Below are 16,609 nucleotides of genomic sequence, written 5' to 3'. Positions count from 1 at the left end.
ATTGCCAAAACAACGGTCAATATTTTCAGTATCTCTCCTGGCTCTAATGGGAATTAAACCATGTAATACTGCTACTCATTTTGTTTCATTTCAAATGTGAACAATTGAGTTTACCCACTCTTACAGCAACTATATCGTCCAATCATTTTAACAAAGTGACTCAGAGTATATTCTTTAAATAAAAACCAAAATCTTGGGGTGTTTAATTTTGTCTCCTTGTTATAGTTTAATTTACAAGGGCAGTATTGAGAAATATAGGGTCAACATTTTTCAGAAATGGAAAAACTCATTGGGTTATAATTAAAGCCATAGTATTTAGTCATAAAAATATATATATTCATAATATTATATTCAGGTATGCATACTAATTAGAATATATATATATATATATATTCTGATCAGAAAATATATCAGAAATATATATTAATCAGAAATATATATATGTTAAACACATTGGTAGAAGTTAACATGATTTTCATTTTAATTTATTTTTTTCTTTAAGCAATAATGGCCTAAAATTTCATTCACATTTTCTACTCTTGTAAAAAAAAATAATTGTTTATTTTATTTTTGACAGAGAGAAACAGAGTGTGAACTGGGGAGGAGTAGAGAGAGAGGGAGACACAGAATCTGAAGCAGGCTCCAGGCTCTGAGCTGTCAGCACAGAGCCTGACACAACGTTTGAATCAAAAAACCTTAAGATCATGACCTAAGCCATAGTCAGATGCTTAACTGACTGAACCACCCAGGCGCCCCCACATTTTCTACTCACAAATGTAAGGGGCTTGTCTTACTTTTACATACATTGATAACAAAAACTTCTGTTTTTTTTTCTTTTTTTCATATATTACATGAATCAGTATACGACCTGTTAAAAATTGACAACTATACACACGTTTGTATATTGTATAAAGTTTGATGTATATTCATCAAACTTTGTTTTATATGAACTCAAGCATAAAGTCTACTTCATATTAACTTCTATATTGTAAAATTATGACTATATATGTTATCTAATATGTTTAGCATTTGAATTATAATAAAGTGCTATTCATGAATAGAAATCAATGTGCACTCTATGTATGCTTGTATGTATGTTTGTATGTATGAATTTGTTTATTTATTGTACCTGAGCTTAAAAGAAAAAATAAATAAATTTTTATCTCTGTATTTTAAACACAACATTTCAAAGTTCCCAAGAAAAATGACAACAGCCAAATTAGCTTAACCAATAACTTGACATTTATCTATTTAAAAAATCAAAAAAAATGTCATTTAGTGTTTCTCAAAAAAATATGTTCTGAACTGTACTTTTGAAGCCATTAATATATATATATATATATATATATATATATATATATATATATCAGTAAATAACTTTCTCAAAGAAAATTACTTTGGGTTTATTTGAAAACAATGTGTGTCCTACAAAGTACTCCATTCTTTCCTACTAAGGGCAATTACATCAATGTAAGTAAGGTCTTTGTTGCTTAAGAATTCAAATACTTTAGCTATTTAGTCAGTCCATGTGATCACAATTCCCATGTCATGAAGTCCATTAGTCACTGGGAATTATAACAGTAAATTTTCTAAATTACAAATACTGGACAAAAACACAGTCAAGAAAATAAAACTATAGGAGCACCTCGCAGGCTCAGTCAGTGGAACATATGACTCTTGATCTCAATGTCTTGAGTTCAAGCCCCACACTGGGTGGGTGTAGAGTTTACTTAACAAAATTAATTAATTAAAAAAAAAGGAGACGATAACAGACTTGATTATTCAAATTTCTCTCCATACCATCAGAATTAGTTTCCTCACTCCCATATCTTTAAGAATCCTACTCTTCTCTATTAATCCAAACCCCTTCAACTCATCAACTCTTCAATACTAGCGTAAAACAGGATCTTTATCAGTAAATTTCCTAGGACACTGCTTTCCAGAAGGACTTTTAGAATAGTAGTTGTGTATTTCTAGCATTTCTCACATGCTATAAATTCTGAAAGTGAGATAGATGATTTTCAATAGAAGTCAACCCCAGGATGATTCAAATGTTGGAATCAGCAGAGAGAATCTTAGAGATATTTACTCTTTCAATACACAGGTAAACAAAAAATATTGTTGTGGATCGGAAATTTCAACAAAGTAATAGTAATAGTAATAGAAATTAACATTCTAAAACTGATATTTACAATATCTAAACTGTAAAATTCATTGAAAGGACTTCAGATCAGACAAATAATGGCAAAAGGTAGGCTTAGTGAACTTGGATATGGACCATTGGCCATCATGGGATTTTCAGAAAAGGAAGAAAAATAGAAGATTAAAAAGAAAAATGAGGAAAGCCTCAGAGAACATTGAGACACAACCAGTAGAGGTCCAGAAAAGAGATAAGGGGCCAAAATGTTTTTGAAAAATCAATGACTAAAAAGTTCCCAAATTTGGGGCACCTGGATGGCTCAGTCAGTTGAGTGTCTGACTCTTGATCTCACCTCAGGTCATGATCTCATGGTTCGTGAAATCGAGCCCCACATTGGCCTCCATGCTGACTGCATGGAACCTGCTTCTTTGGATTCTCTCTCTCTCTCTCTCTCTCTCTCTCTCTCTCTCTCTCTCTCTCCCCCTCTCCCTCTCCCTCTTTCCCTCCCTCCCTCCCCTGTTGGTGATGGATCTCTCTCTCTCTCTCTCTCTGTCTCAAAATAAATAAACATTAAAAAAAATCAGAAGCCTTTAACAATTTTCCCCAATTTTTTGTGACCTACCTAAAAAAAAACAACAAAACTACCTAAGCTACCTAACAAAAGTTTAAGAAAGATATATAGAAAGAATGCTACTCTTAGACATCAAATCATGAAATTACTAAAAACCAAAAATAAAAGGAAAATATTAAAATAAGCATGAGATAAAATGATTGATAACATACAGTAAAATCATGTTGTAAACCACCTGATTTCTCATCAGAAATAAAGAAGACCAGGGACACCTGGGTGGCTGTCGGTTAAGCGACCGACTCTTGATGTTGGTTCAGGTCATGGTCTCACGGGTTGTGAGTTCGAGCCCCACATCAGGCTCTGCACTGACAGCGCAGATCCTGCTTGAGATTCTCTCTCCCTCTTTCTCTGCTCCTCCCTCACTTGTGAGTGTGCTTGCTCTCCCTCTCTCTCTCTCAAAATAAATAAATAAACTTAAAAAAAAGAGAAAGAAAGAAGACCAGAAGACAGTGAAACAATATCTGTCAAGTTCTGAAAAGAAAACAAACATTATCAGAAAGAAATATTTTTCAAAAGTAAGGCAAAATGCAATTTTAAGATAAAAATTGAGAGACTTTCTCACCAAAAGACCTATTCTTCAAGAAACAATAAAATAATTTATTGAGTCTGTGCAGACTGACAGCATGTGCAACTCAGATTTGTAGCAAGGAATAAAGAGCATCAGAAATGGCAAACATGGGGGAAAACATTTTTTTAAATATTTTGGTAAATATTTATGATACCTCTTAATTTATTTAAATGATATATTATTGTTTAAAGAAAACACTATAGCTATGTCTTAATAGTTATAGACGTTTTGTATATATGCACATTATGTTACGTATGTGCACACATAGGGTGGGAAGGTATTTATTCTGTTTTGAGTTTCTTCTACTTTATATAAAATATTAGAAACTTTAAGTGGACTGTGATAAGTTAAGAAGGCATAATATACCCCAAGAACAATCACTACACAATTAAAATTAATTAAAAAGTTAATGCAAATAGTCGTACCTAAAAAGTCAACAGAAAATTTAAACACAGTGCTAAAATTAATTCAAATAGTAAAGTTATTTTTTTTAACGTTTATATTTTTTTTGAGAGAGACAGAACTCGCAAGCAGGGGAAGGACAAAGAGAGGGAGACAAAGAATCTGGAGCAGGCTCTAGTTAATATCTCAGAACCCGATGCAGGGCTCAAACCCAAGGACTGTGAGATCATGACCTGAGCCAAAGTCAGACATTTAACTGAACCATCCAGGCACCCCTCGAATAGTAAAGTTCTAAACATTCTTTGCCCCAGCAGAGACCTCCAGTCCATTGGGCCTATCAATTACTCATTGCCCATCTCCTTTCTACTGTCTTTCCACCTTCCTCCCTTTCCAGCTAGGATTCCAAAGCTTCTGAAATTAATCATTCCTTTGCACACATCTTCAACTCCCTTGTTCCTCTCTCTCTCTCTCTCTCTGTTACATTTACCTTGAAAGTTACCTCCACTTACTCAATGTCTGTATTTGAGCAGTGCAAAGTGAAATGCTAACCATTCTACCTTATCTCACTATGAATTTATCACCAGAATTTCTCAGCATGGGTGATCAAGCCTACTAATTTTCTCTAGTCAAAACACTCTCCATCACAGGCTCTTCCTTTTATATTCACAGACGATGTCCTTGATTTATTTCACTAGGGAAAGAGAAGCAACCAAAGGGAATGGCTCATCCTGCCAATGGTTCATCTTAATGGTTCATTAAATCTCCCACTCTGCCTGAGACCCATATACTTTGTCTTTCCTCTTGTTAAAGTGGAATAACTGTCCTGAATATATAAGGCCAAGTACAGCACTTTGGCGATGGATTTCAATTATTATCTAGATGAAAAACTTACTCCAGAAATGAGCCACCATTTTTCCTTTATCATTTGTTAGAACATTCACATCAGCATATAAAGATACTATATCTCAATATTATATAAAAACCCTCCTCTGACCAGATATCTCCCTTCATATACTGTCCCAGTGCTCTGCTCTATGTAAGTATGTCTTGATGGTGTTGCTTTTATTCTTGGTGCACATCATACCCCATTTTTCTCCTGAATAGGGTCCAATCAGGTTTGCCTTCTCCCACCATTGGCCTCCCCCACAACTCCACCGTACCCAAATGGGAAATTTTCTGTCTTTGTATCATTTACTCTCTTAGCCAAATTGGATGGTGGTAGAATCTCTCCATTTTTTAAATGTACACATTTTTTTTTCACTTGACTCCTCCCTCTCACTTCTCTCTGATGACTCACATTCCTTGCTAGATTCTCCTCTACAGTAAATTTATTTCTCAATGTAAACACCAGTACCTGAGGACTGCTTAGATCACATAGAGTACAGTACACTAATAATATACACCAATTAAATTAACAAGTAGTCAATATTATGAACTTCACCAAAATCCAGCTGAAATTGAAATTATACTATTTTATTTGAGGTCTCAGGATTCTTATTTAAATATAGTATTGCACTTCTTTTAGTAGGATGCAGAGAGAATGAACAAAAGTCTTTAAGACTGAAGGACTAAACTCTTTCAAAATTCTTACAGATTACAAAAAAAAAAAGTAATAATTTTATCATTGGTATGATTCTGGAAAGACAACAAGTACAACATAAAACATTTTAAATAAACTATATAAAGATTTTACCTGTGTGTATGTGTGTGTCAATTTTTCTGGGTGCAATAGCCATGTGGATTTATATGTGTTTTGTAGTCAGAAAAAAAAGGTAGGAGGAGCTTATTTAATTATAGGAGCAGATTCATAATCACTCCTCATAACTCATTAATATATCTTTTATATCTTTGAAATACCAGTAAAATAGAAAGGAAATTGGATTTTATAATTTACATGTTTTACAATCAACATCAGATAATTCCATTTACCTTTTCATTTACTTATTTATTTTAAAAATTTAAATCCAAGTTAGTTAACATATAGTGTAATAATAAGTTCAGATATAAAGTTTAATGATTCATCACTAACATATAACACCCAGGGCTCATCCCAACAAGTTTCCTCCTTAATGCCCCTCACCCCTTTAGCCCTTCCCCCTACCCAATACCTCTCCAGAAACCCCTGGTTTGTTCTCTGTTTTTAAGAGTCTTTTATAGTTTGCCTCCATTTTTATATTATTTTTTTTCTTCCCTTCCCTTATGTGCATCTGTTTTGTTTCTTAAATTCCACACGTGAGTGAAATCATATGGTATTTGTCTTTTTCTCAGTAACTTATTTCACTTGGCAAAATATACTCTAGTTCCATCCATGTTGTTGCAAATGGCAAGATTTCATTCTTTTTTGACTGCTGAGTAATATTCCATTGTGTATGTATGTATGTATGTATGTACCACCTCTTTATCCATTCATCAGTCGATGGACATTTGGGCTCTTTCCATACTTTGGCTATTGTTGACAGTGCTGCTATAAACATTGGGGTGCATGTGCCCCTTTGAAACAGCACCCCTGTATCCCCTGGATAAATGCCTAGGAGTGCAATGGCTAGGTCATAATTTTTTGGGAAACCTCCGTACTGTTTTCCAGAGTGGCTACACCAGTTTGCATTCCCACCAGCAGGGCAAAAAGGTTCCTCTTTCTCCACATCCTCGCCAACATCTGTGGTTGCCTGAGTTATTAATTTTAGCCATTCTGACTGGCGTGAGGTGGTATCTCATGGTGGTTTTGATTTGTATTTCCCTGATGAGTGATGTTGAGCATCTTTTCATGTTTCTGTTTGCCATCTAGATGTCTTCTTTGGAAAAGTATCTATTCATGTCTCCTGCCCAATCCTTCACTGAGTTATTTGTTTTTTGGGTGTCGAGTTTGATAAGTTCTTCATAGATTTTGGATACTAATAACCCTTTATCTGATACGTCATTTGAAAATATCTTTTTGCATTCCGTCCCATTTAAATTTTATAAGTTACTTCATAGCATAACACCTTTAAATTTTTTTTAATATTTATTTATTTTTAAATGTTTGAGAGATAGAGAGAGTGCGAGCTGGGGAGAGGCAGAGAGGAGGACAGAGGATTCGAAGCGGGCTGTGTGGACTGTGGGGCTCGAAGAGAGCAGGACTCTGTTCTGTGGGGCTCGAACTCATGAACCGTGAGATCATGACCTGAGCCAAAGTTGGATACTTAAACGACTGAGCCACCTACCGGATAGGTTGGATCATGGGTCCCCTTGCGGTGGTAGCAGCTTCAGAGCAGAGTATGAACTGCAGTGGCCAGAGTCATGGCGGGACAGGTGTTTAGAAAATTTCTTCTCCTGTTTGATAGTTTTAGTTGAAAGGAGTGCAGCTGAAACTGTAACCAAAGGAAGCATTATGCTTCCAGAAAATTCTCAAGGAAAACTATTACAGGCGACAGTGGTGGCTGTTGGATCGGGCTCTGAAGGAAGGGGTGGAGAAATTCAACGTGTTAGCATGAAAGAGTTTACATGAAAGTTGAGATAAAGTCCTCCCAGAATATGGAAGCACCAAGTTAGTTCTAGATGCCAAGGATTATTTGTTATTTAGACATGGTGACATTCTTGGGGCACCTGGGTGGCTCAGTCGGTTAAGCATCCAAATTAGGCTCAGGTCATGATCTCGTGGTTCATGAATTCGAACGTTGCATCAGGCTCTGTGCTAACAGCTCAGAGCCTAGAGCCTGCTTTAGATTCTGTGTCTCCCACTCTCTCTCTCCCTGCTCATACTCTGTATCACTCTTTCTCTCTCTCAAAAAAAAAATAATTTTTTTCAAAGAGGTAACTTTTATTTCTCCCCTTAATTTTTTTTTTAAATTTTCTTCTCAGTCTCAGGTCACATTGTCAATAGATGGTCAAACTCTTTATAAGGGAGGCATTTTTTTTTTCCAATGTCATTTTATCCAAATACCTTCTTTAAATATATGGCAATATTGTAACTTAAAATCCCCCCTTCTCGTATGAAGTAAGCAATGTCTAATAGAAAACAAACTCACTATAGTTGCCCATATTTTTCTACAGAATGAAAGAAATTGGCAATTACATTAAAAAGAAGGTGAGGGATCACCTGGGTTGGCCAGTTGGTTAAGGGATCAACTCTTGATTTCAGCTCAGGTCAGGATCTCATGGTTGGCAAGTTCCAGCCCCTCATTGGGCTCTATGCTGATGGTGCAGAGCCTGCTTGGGGCGCGCGCGCTCTCTCTCTCTCTCTCTCTCTCTCTCTCCCCCTCTCTTTCTGCCCCTTCAGAGTTCTCTCTCTCTCTCAAAATAAATACATAAACTTAAAAAAAAGTGAGAAAAATACAATTTCAGAAGGTAGAGACTAGTATATTTGTTCCTATTTCTTGGAATGAAGCTATCCCTGACATATCACTGACAGTCAATTTCAGCATGTACTGTCCTGATGTCTACAAGCTGGACCAAAGACAGAAGGAAAAATAAAACTATGCGGTATAATTGTTAACTGCTGGGAATCAGTAAAAGGAACTTACTGAACATACTGTTTCAGAATGGAAACACAGGGAATGTGCCAAAGGTAGGCAGGTGTGTGTGTGTGTGCGTGTGTGTTTTGTTGTGTTTTGTTTTGACAGAGACAGAGAGAGAGAGAGAGAGAGAGAGAGAGAGAGAGAGAGAGAGATGGAGCAAGAACAGGGGAAGGGCAGAGAGAGAGAGGGAGAGAGAGAATCTAAACTACACTCTGAACTGTCAGCATGGAGCCTGATGCAGGGCTGGATTTCACAAATCTGAGATCATGACCTGAGTCCAAATCAAGAGTTGGACACTTAACCAATGGAGCCACCCGGGTGCCCCAAAGGTAGGCAGGTTTGTAAGCAAAGCTTAAGGGACAGCTCATTCACTAGGGTTAAAGATCTGCCCTTTTGAACAGTTGTTTATTGTAGAACTTGGGAGATTTACGGTAGAATTTTTAACACTGAAGAGCAGAGTTGTCACAGATTTCTGAAATGTAGTTTAAAATTCACAGCAAACATTTAAAACTGAGAGGAGTCTCTGAACCACTAAGACACAGTGATTCCTTCTAAATTCAAGTATAGTTCATTCAAGCTTTTTAGGGTACCCACCATGTGACAGGCACTGGGCTTGGTGTTAATAATGCAAGGATGAATGAATTTAGTCCTTGCTCTCACAAAGCCCTTTCCAAAGGAAAGAAATTCAGGGCAGATAAGATCTCAGTATGTTTTGGTAAATCGCACAATGGGTATACATGCAGGGAGGGACAGGTCCTGTGGGAGGAACACAAAGGAGAGAATCTACTACATCTAACCAATAGGAGGTCACGGTCGCTAACCAAGGTCGCTTTAGGGGTGACCCTCCTGTAATATTTTGCTACACAAATTGTTTTAATAAAGGTGTGTTTTTCAAAGCAAAATAAGAAAATCAAACATTGCTATGACAAAACCATTCAGAAGATAACTGGGGGAAGCTGGGGCCCTCATCAGAGTGGGTTAACATAACTGGTGTGTTTGAAGGCTCCTGACGATCATCACCCCTCAGATTCCTGGGCTTCCTGTGGCAGAACCTGAGCCATTCGCTCAAGGTGGGTACATCAGGGTTGGGTCGACACTCCCAGACAGTTTACCAAACCAAAGGTGCCTGACAAAGACAGGCTATGTTAGTTTAGTTTAATTTATTATAGCCTAGCGCTTTATTTATGTATTTATTTGAGGACGGTGGCATGAAAGATCACAGATGCCTTTGTGAGTGAGGCAATAGTTCAGAATGGGTGGTTGGAAATACTGCCTGGGAGTCCGTGGGAGTGAAGGTCTTCTTCCAATCGATCATTTCCCAGCACAAGGTGGCAATGGAGGGGTCTGATAAGACAAGTAAGGAGCTTCCGTGCCTGAATGGAGCCAAGTCTTGGTCACAGTTTGACCAAGGCTTAGATAGGGCAGGCAAACAGAGTACTCACATACTCAGTGCCCTGGTGATAACCACTCACATAGCTAACAGGTTAGGTTGTATGCTTTTTGATCAAATTCACATCCACAGCACATAGAACAAACCATAAATCCCGAAGCACACATTCACAGTGATTGAGGAAAGCAGGACAAAACACTACAAAGTTAAGTGTGGGGTCTGTATTTCTGGTCCTTTCAGTTGATATAAATATATGCAGAATGATATAAAGTGATAGATTTATACCTGCAAATCAGTGGAAAGTCCCGGCCTGCAGTCTAACAGGTGGTGTTCTTTTTTTTTAATATTTATTATTGAGAGACACAGAGCATGAGCAGGGGAGGGGCAGAGAGAGAAGGAGACACAGAATCCGTAGCAGGCTCCAGGCTCTGAGCTGTTAGCACAGAGCCCGACATGAAACTTGAACCCACAGACCACAAGATCATGACCTGAGCCAAAGTCGAATGCCTAACCGACTGAGACACCCAGGCGCCCCATAACAGGTGGTGTTCTGATCTTTGCTTTGTCTTTATCAGCCACTTAGCTCCGCAAAGCTTTCCTCTACCTCATAAGTGGAGACAGTATCACTTAGCACACACCCTCACACAGGGTGAGACTCAATAAATCTTGGCTATTACTGTTTCAGTGAATCGTACAGGGGTGTTTCACTATAGGCTTGTGAGGATGAAGGCTTCAGAGCTTACAAGTAGATTGGGAAAGTTTATACACATGAGAAATGCAATAAAAAGTTATGGCGTGTTTGCATATATTACTATGTTAGAGGTAAATGAGAATATGTGGTATATGTAACCGTAAGAAGAAAAAGACAATGAGGAGATGCAGGAATATAATGGTGGTGGAGAAAAGAAAAATTAAATCTAACGTTAAAAAATGTGTAGCATGTTTCACAGATTTCTCAGATATCGCGTGGTACCCAAGAGATCACGATTTATCTGACTTTTTTTTTGCCCAAATTGGGGTGACCCCAAAATAACACTAAAGCATAGTCAGAATTAAAGAATCTTAGTAGCTTTGTCCTCTAGGGTTTTGATGGTTTTCTGTCTCACATTTAGGTCTTTCAACCATTTTGAGTTTATTTTTGTGTATGCTGTAAGAACGTGGTCTAGTTTCATTCTCCTGCATGTTGCTGTCCAGTTCTCCCAGCACCATTTGCTAAAGAGACTGTCTTTGTTTCCATTGGATACTCCCTCCCGCTTTGTCAAAGATTAGTTGGCCATACATGTGTGGGTCCAATTCTGGATTCTCTATTCTAGTCCATTGGTCTATGTGTCTGTTTTTGTGCCAATACCATACTGTCTTGATGATTACAGCTTTGCGGTAGAGGCTAAAGTCTGGGATTGTGATGCCTCCCACTTTGGTTTTCTTCTTCAATATTATTTTGGCTATTCAGGGTCTTTTGTGATTCCCCACAAAATTTAGGACTATTTGTACTAGCTTTGAGAAGAATGCACATGTACCCCAGCGTTTATAGCAGCGCTTTCAACAATAGCCAAATTATGGAAAGAGCCTAAATGTCCATCAACTGATGAAGGGATAAAGAAGATGTGGTTTATATATACAATGGAGTACTACTTGGCAATGAGAAAGAATGAAATCATGCCATTTTGCAGCAACATGGATGGAACCGGGAGGTATCATGTTAAATAAATCAGGCAGTGAAGGACAGATATCGTATGTTTTCACTCATATGTGGATCTTGAGAAATTTAACAGAAGTCCATGGGGGAAGGGTACGGGGGAAAATAGTTAGAAACAACCACAAGAAACTCATAAATACAGTGAACAAACTGGGGGTGATGGGGTGGGGGAGAGGGGAAAGTGGGTGATGGGTATTGAAGAGGTCACTTGTTGGGATGAGCACTGGGTGTTTTATGTAAGCTAATTTGACAATACATTATATTAAAAATAAATAAATAAAAATAAAAGCCAAAAAAAAAAAAAAAAAGAATCTTAGTAGCAAAAGGGGCCCAAGCATTCCCTAGGGTAAGATCAAGCCTCTCTTGAAGGGTAATTTAATGAAAGCTGCTGGGAGTCCACATCTACAAAGGCATCCTAAGGACAGTGATGCTTTCTGCTCCCTACTTCGGTGCAGGGATTGGATAGAGAAAGGAAGAAGCACATTTTGGCAATGAGGGGCTAAGCGAAGGGGAGGGATGGTGTGTGACAATGATTCTTACCTTGAGAATTTTCAGATCCACCTAACTGAGCTCATGATGAAACACCTTCTGTATTTTTATTACATTCAAGTTTATTTTCCTATTTCAAGTGTTTTTCACACCTATTTTCTTGAAGTATTTGAATGGTGTTTCATGGGCAACAACTAATGAACATGTAGTTGGTGTTGACATCTGTATAAATGTACCGGTCTTTCAAAATAGAACATTTTTATGATATATATAATGTTCGAAATACGTCCGGACTAGACGTGCCCTAAATATTTGTCACAGTCGCGAAATCAAGGTGTAGCTAACGCGTGTGAAAAATAAAACTCTGTCTTCACTTTCAGAAAATGTATTCATTTTTATATATCTAGTCCTATGATACAATTATTTATGAGATTATTATCCCAATCCATCCACCATTCTGTATGATTTTTGAGCCAAATATTTGATTTAGAGAAATATATGGTATCAAGATCACTTTTGCTAGGATGATTCCTTCTTATCTCTTGTTTAGTCCTGGCCCATCTCCCAGGCCTCTGTAGGGTCTCAAATAATCTCTCATTAAAATGCACTGTCCTGAGAGTATAATTTAGATTGCACCTTTGTTTTCCTCTTAGCAGCATTTACATAAAGAGAGAGAAATTTCTGTTTATCTCATAGTTTATCATTCTAGACATCATTTACTGTTTTTGTTTGAATTGTAGTTTTCCACAATATAGATCACACTTTATGACAATTCACAGAGTTATGTGAAAACTTTATAAAATATTTCCCTAGATAGAAACTCAGGGACCATAAGTTTCACTCTCTCTATTTACAGATGGAAAAATTGAGGTAGATGGAGGTTAAGGAGTTATCCCTGTAGTTAGTTGGGAAAAGAGTTAGAAACAAGACCCATATATTCTCAATTAATCTATTAACCAGTCCACAGGTAAATCAGATAACTTACCAAACATTTTTCTAGTTTCTCATTTTATTCTCCATGTGATTTCCGGTATTCCACTTCGTTGTGTTTTCATGGAGCCTTGTTTTCCGAAACCATGTTTGATATCAGATGTTTGGTCCTGACCTAGAGGAGAACAGCCAGGAAAACTAATAAGGATGGAAAAAGAGTAGAGACTATATCCAAAAGGTGAGAAAAGCACAGCTTAGAGAATGCATGAGGAAACTCTCCCACCCCCACACTACTCCACTTGGGAGTTTGATTCTTTTTGCCTTTGCTGTGTTATTGCTCAGTCATCATTTTGCTACGTCACTCTCCTTAAAGTAGCATAGAGTTAATTAACATTTGGGGGGGCATTTTTTTCCAATGTATAGGTTTATCTCTTATACTGATAGAACAGAGTAACCGTAAAACACGCTGCGAGCAATGGAATGATGTTTTCATCACATCTTCCTATCATTCTCCTCATTGTAGATTTTGTTTTCCAACTTGTGATGAACACTTCCCTTATTTTGGAATGTTGCTTGGAAAATGATTCATATCCCAAGGCTATGACCAGAGAGTATAAAGGCAAATTTGTTTCAAAATGCCATTTTTTGTGTGTGATCTAAACCCCTTATGTTTCCAAATCAGCAATTTGGGAACATAGAGCCATTCAGGTTGGGTTCACAAGAGTCAGTGCCCTCAAAGGCTGCATTGTGTTCTGCTTTTATGCAACACTTGCCTAGTAATTCTACCTTCTCCAAAGTCATAAGCCATGTTCATGTCGTTAAAAACTTCCGTATCATTCCACTGAATTCTCCTAACAAAAAATAAAATGCAATTTTTTCTTGCCTGTTTAGATTGTAATTTAAGTAAAATGAGACTCAAAATGTCTTAGAGAATGACACAGCACAAAAGCCAGTTTGAGCACGTTTCTTAAATCCAAAACATGTGAAATCTGGACCACTTGTTAAATAGGATCCCGATTTCTCAAGAAGGTTATTATACATTTACCATTCAACAGTGGCAGAAATCAACTTCATCTTATTGTGAAATATGAAATAAAAGAGGATAGTTATGAATCATTTTTCTAAAGTAGATAGTTCTCTAATTTTACCTATGAAGGCTAATAACTTAATGACTGTGTTCATAATAATCTCCAGCCAGTAAAAGCATAATGTCTTTGATCTAAAGGCTCAGATTTAAATCTTTAGGAAGATTGTGTTCTTTGAACTTGAAAGAAGAAGCCAAGGTTAAATTGGTTTTTCTAAAAAACAATACTGGTAAATATATTTTTTAGCGACAAGTGGACTAGGAGAGCAAGGAAGAGATACATGCATTTAAGAAGAAAAAACATAGGAACGGAAGTAGTACTGACTATAAACTCTTGAATTATTCTTAACAGATGCTAAACTGAGAGCAGAATTTCACTTTGACTAAATTATTTAGCCAAGGAAAGACAAACACATTTATTTCTTTGTTATTTGTGTTTTGCACACGCTCCTGGGGAGTGTGGTTTCTACTCTAACTGGGGACAGGCATTGGGTTGTTGGTTAGGAAGCTGGTGCCTCCCAATGGGATGCCAAGTGCCACGCCACATTCTTGCTGAATCGATCTGTTCAGCATAAATCACAAAAATATTAAAAGTAATACAAAGTGCACTGCCTTTTCAGTCTGATATGTTTGAATCTCAATTCACCTTTGCATATGCTATGCAGCTGATATTTAAGAATCATATTTACCCTGAGGTCTTATCATTAATATAAGGGTATTACATTCTACATTAAAAGGTTGTTGCAGATAGAAAATAATGTATGCAATATTTGCCAGCACTGTATCAAAAAACATCTACTTTACTTTTGTGGAAATGATTCTATAGGGTATGCCTACTAACTGCTACGTTGATTCAAGATTTTATTTTTTATAGATGTATGTTTCACCTATTTATAATAGATTTGAGGCTCTATTGATCTGATACATTCTGCATAAGAGTTAATTATTTCCAAAGTGATCTAATTCACTTCTAGAGAACTATGTAGCTACCGAGAAACTCAGTTCTCTCTTTTACTGATTGGCTCACCCATGCACACTTTTATTTAGTTTTAAAAAAAATCATTCTTCTTATGGACTAAGAGATTAATATGAAATTTGACAAGCCAATGACTAGCTATGACTGTGTATGGATGACATCTAAATCAGACACTGCTACTGAACATATGTTGAAAATTATCACAAATTAAAGCTTTTATGGGGTCTTCCATTTTTACATTTATTGCTTGTGTGTTTTTTAAAAGACACGGTTTCTTGTCTGGATACAATCTGGGGTGCAATAAATGTTTTGGTGGTTTAAGCATACTAAATCCATTTAGCCTCTTCAATATCTAAATGTCTGTGTTTCCCGGTTTTATATTGATTTAGAAGCCTCTAATAATGTTTCTGAAATCTGAGAAAACAAAACAATAAACCATTTCATTTTTTTATTCTCTGTAAATGTCATTACTCATAAATGTCAAGATAAACTTGCTTTGAGTGTTATGCAATTTACCATGTCACGTATCATTGACATCACAAAATAATAGCATGAGTCACATTTGAAGATACGTAAGCAACCCTTTTTTATATGTGGAACTCAGGGCAAATAAAGCTATTTACTTTTTTTGGCAAGACAGTATGTTATGAAAAGTGATATAAAATATCTTTAACAAAAGTACACATTGGATTTAAAATGTCACACCCTTTCACTTCTAGCTCCTCTACTGAATAGAGACATCGGGAAATCACATTCATTGTTGGACACCACATATTCCTTGTGACTTAAATATGTTTGCATGATCTGAACAGGAATAAAGTAATAAAAAATGTACCTGAAACAAACGAAGAGAGATACACTATTCTGTGTGTAATGGACAAAACTGTGCTTTTCCCAAGTCCATAAGCTGAAATCCTAACCCTCAAAGCCACCGTGTTTGGAGACAGGGTCTTTAAAGAGGGAATTAACGTTAAATGAGGTACAGCTCTCAACCATAGGACCGGTGTCATTATAGGAAAAGGAGAGATACCAGGGAAGTTTGCAACAGAGGAAAGATCATGGGAACACACAGCAAGGTGGCCATCAATAAACCAAAGACAGTGGTCCTGGGCAAACAACCCGCCGACACATTGATATGGATTTCCAGCTTCCAAAAGCATGAGAAAATAAATTTCTGTTGTTTAAACCAACCAGTCTGTGATATTTTGTCTTGGCAGCCCCAGAAAAGTAATACACTATTTAACGTTCCTCAATATTTAAGTATTTCAGCTGGGATTAACCCCTTTAATTTTTTTTTTTTTTTTTAATTTTTTTTTTCAACGTTTATTTATTTTTGGGACAGAGAGAGACAGAGCATGAACGGGGGAGGGGCAGAGAGAGAGGGAGACACAGAATCGGAAACAGGCTCCAGGCTCCGAGCCATCAGCCCAGAGCCCGACGCGGGGCTCGAACTCACGGACCGCGAGATCGTGACCTGGCTGAAGTCGGACGCTTAACCGACTGCGCCACCCAGGCGCCCCAACCCCTTTAATTTTTAAAGACACTTACTTAATTGCATGATAACCACTGATTTATAACTAAAACAAAAGCCAGAATTTTGCTTGAAGATAAGTTCATAGCAGCTTAATTAATGTCATTTGGATTAGCAACATTTACTGAATGCCAAATATGTTTCAGACATTGTGAATGGATTCTAGAAACACCAAGATTAATTAAACACCATCCCTGTCATTAAGGCACATATGGTGCAAGGAAGGATAATGACAAACATTCCATTAATTCTGTCCAGTGGTGCAGCCAGCCATCGGGG

General features: G+C 37.1%; 1 pseudogene; it reads left to right on the top strand.

Annotated features, from left to right (window-relative positions):
* Window positions 1-7,017: 7,017 nt before the first annotated feature.
* LOC115527991 overlaps window positions 7,018-16,609 on the top strand; it is a 46,825-nt pseudogene continuing 37,233 nt past the window's right edge.

This window comes from Lynx canadensis, chromosome D3 (genome assembly GCF_007474595.2).
Source record: "Lynx canadensis isolate LIC74 chromosome D3, mLynCan4.pri.v2, whole genome shotgun sequence".
Taxonomy (NCBI): Eukaryota; Metazoa; Chordata; class Mammalia; order Carnivora; family Felidae; genus Lynx; species Lynx canadensis.
Note: the sequence above shows the minus strand (reverse complement) of the source record. Positions and strands in the feature narration are given on the sequence as shown.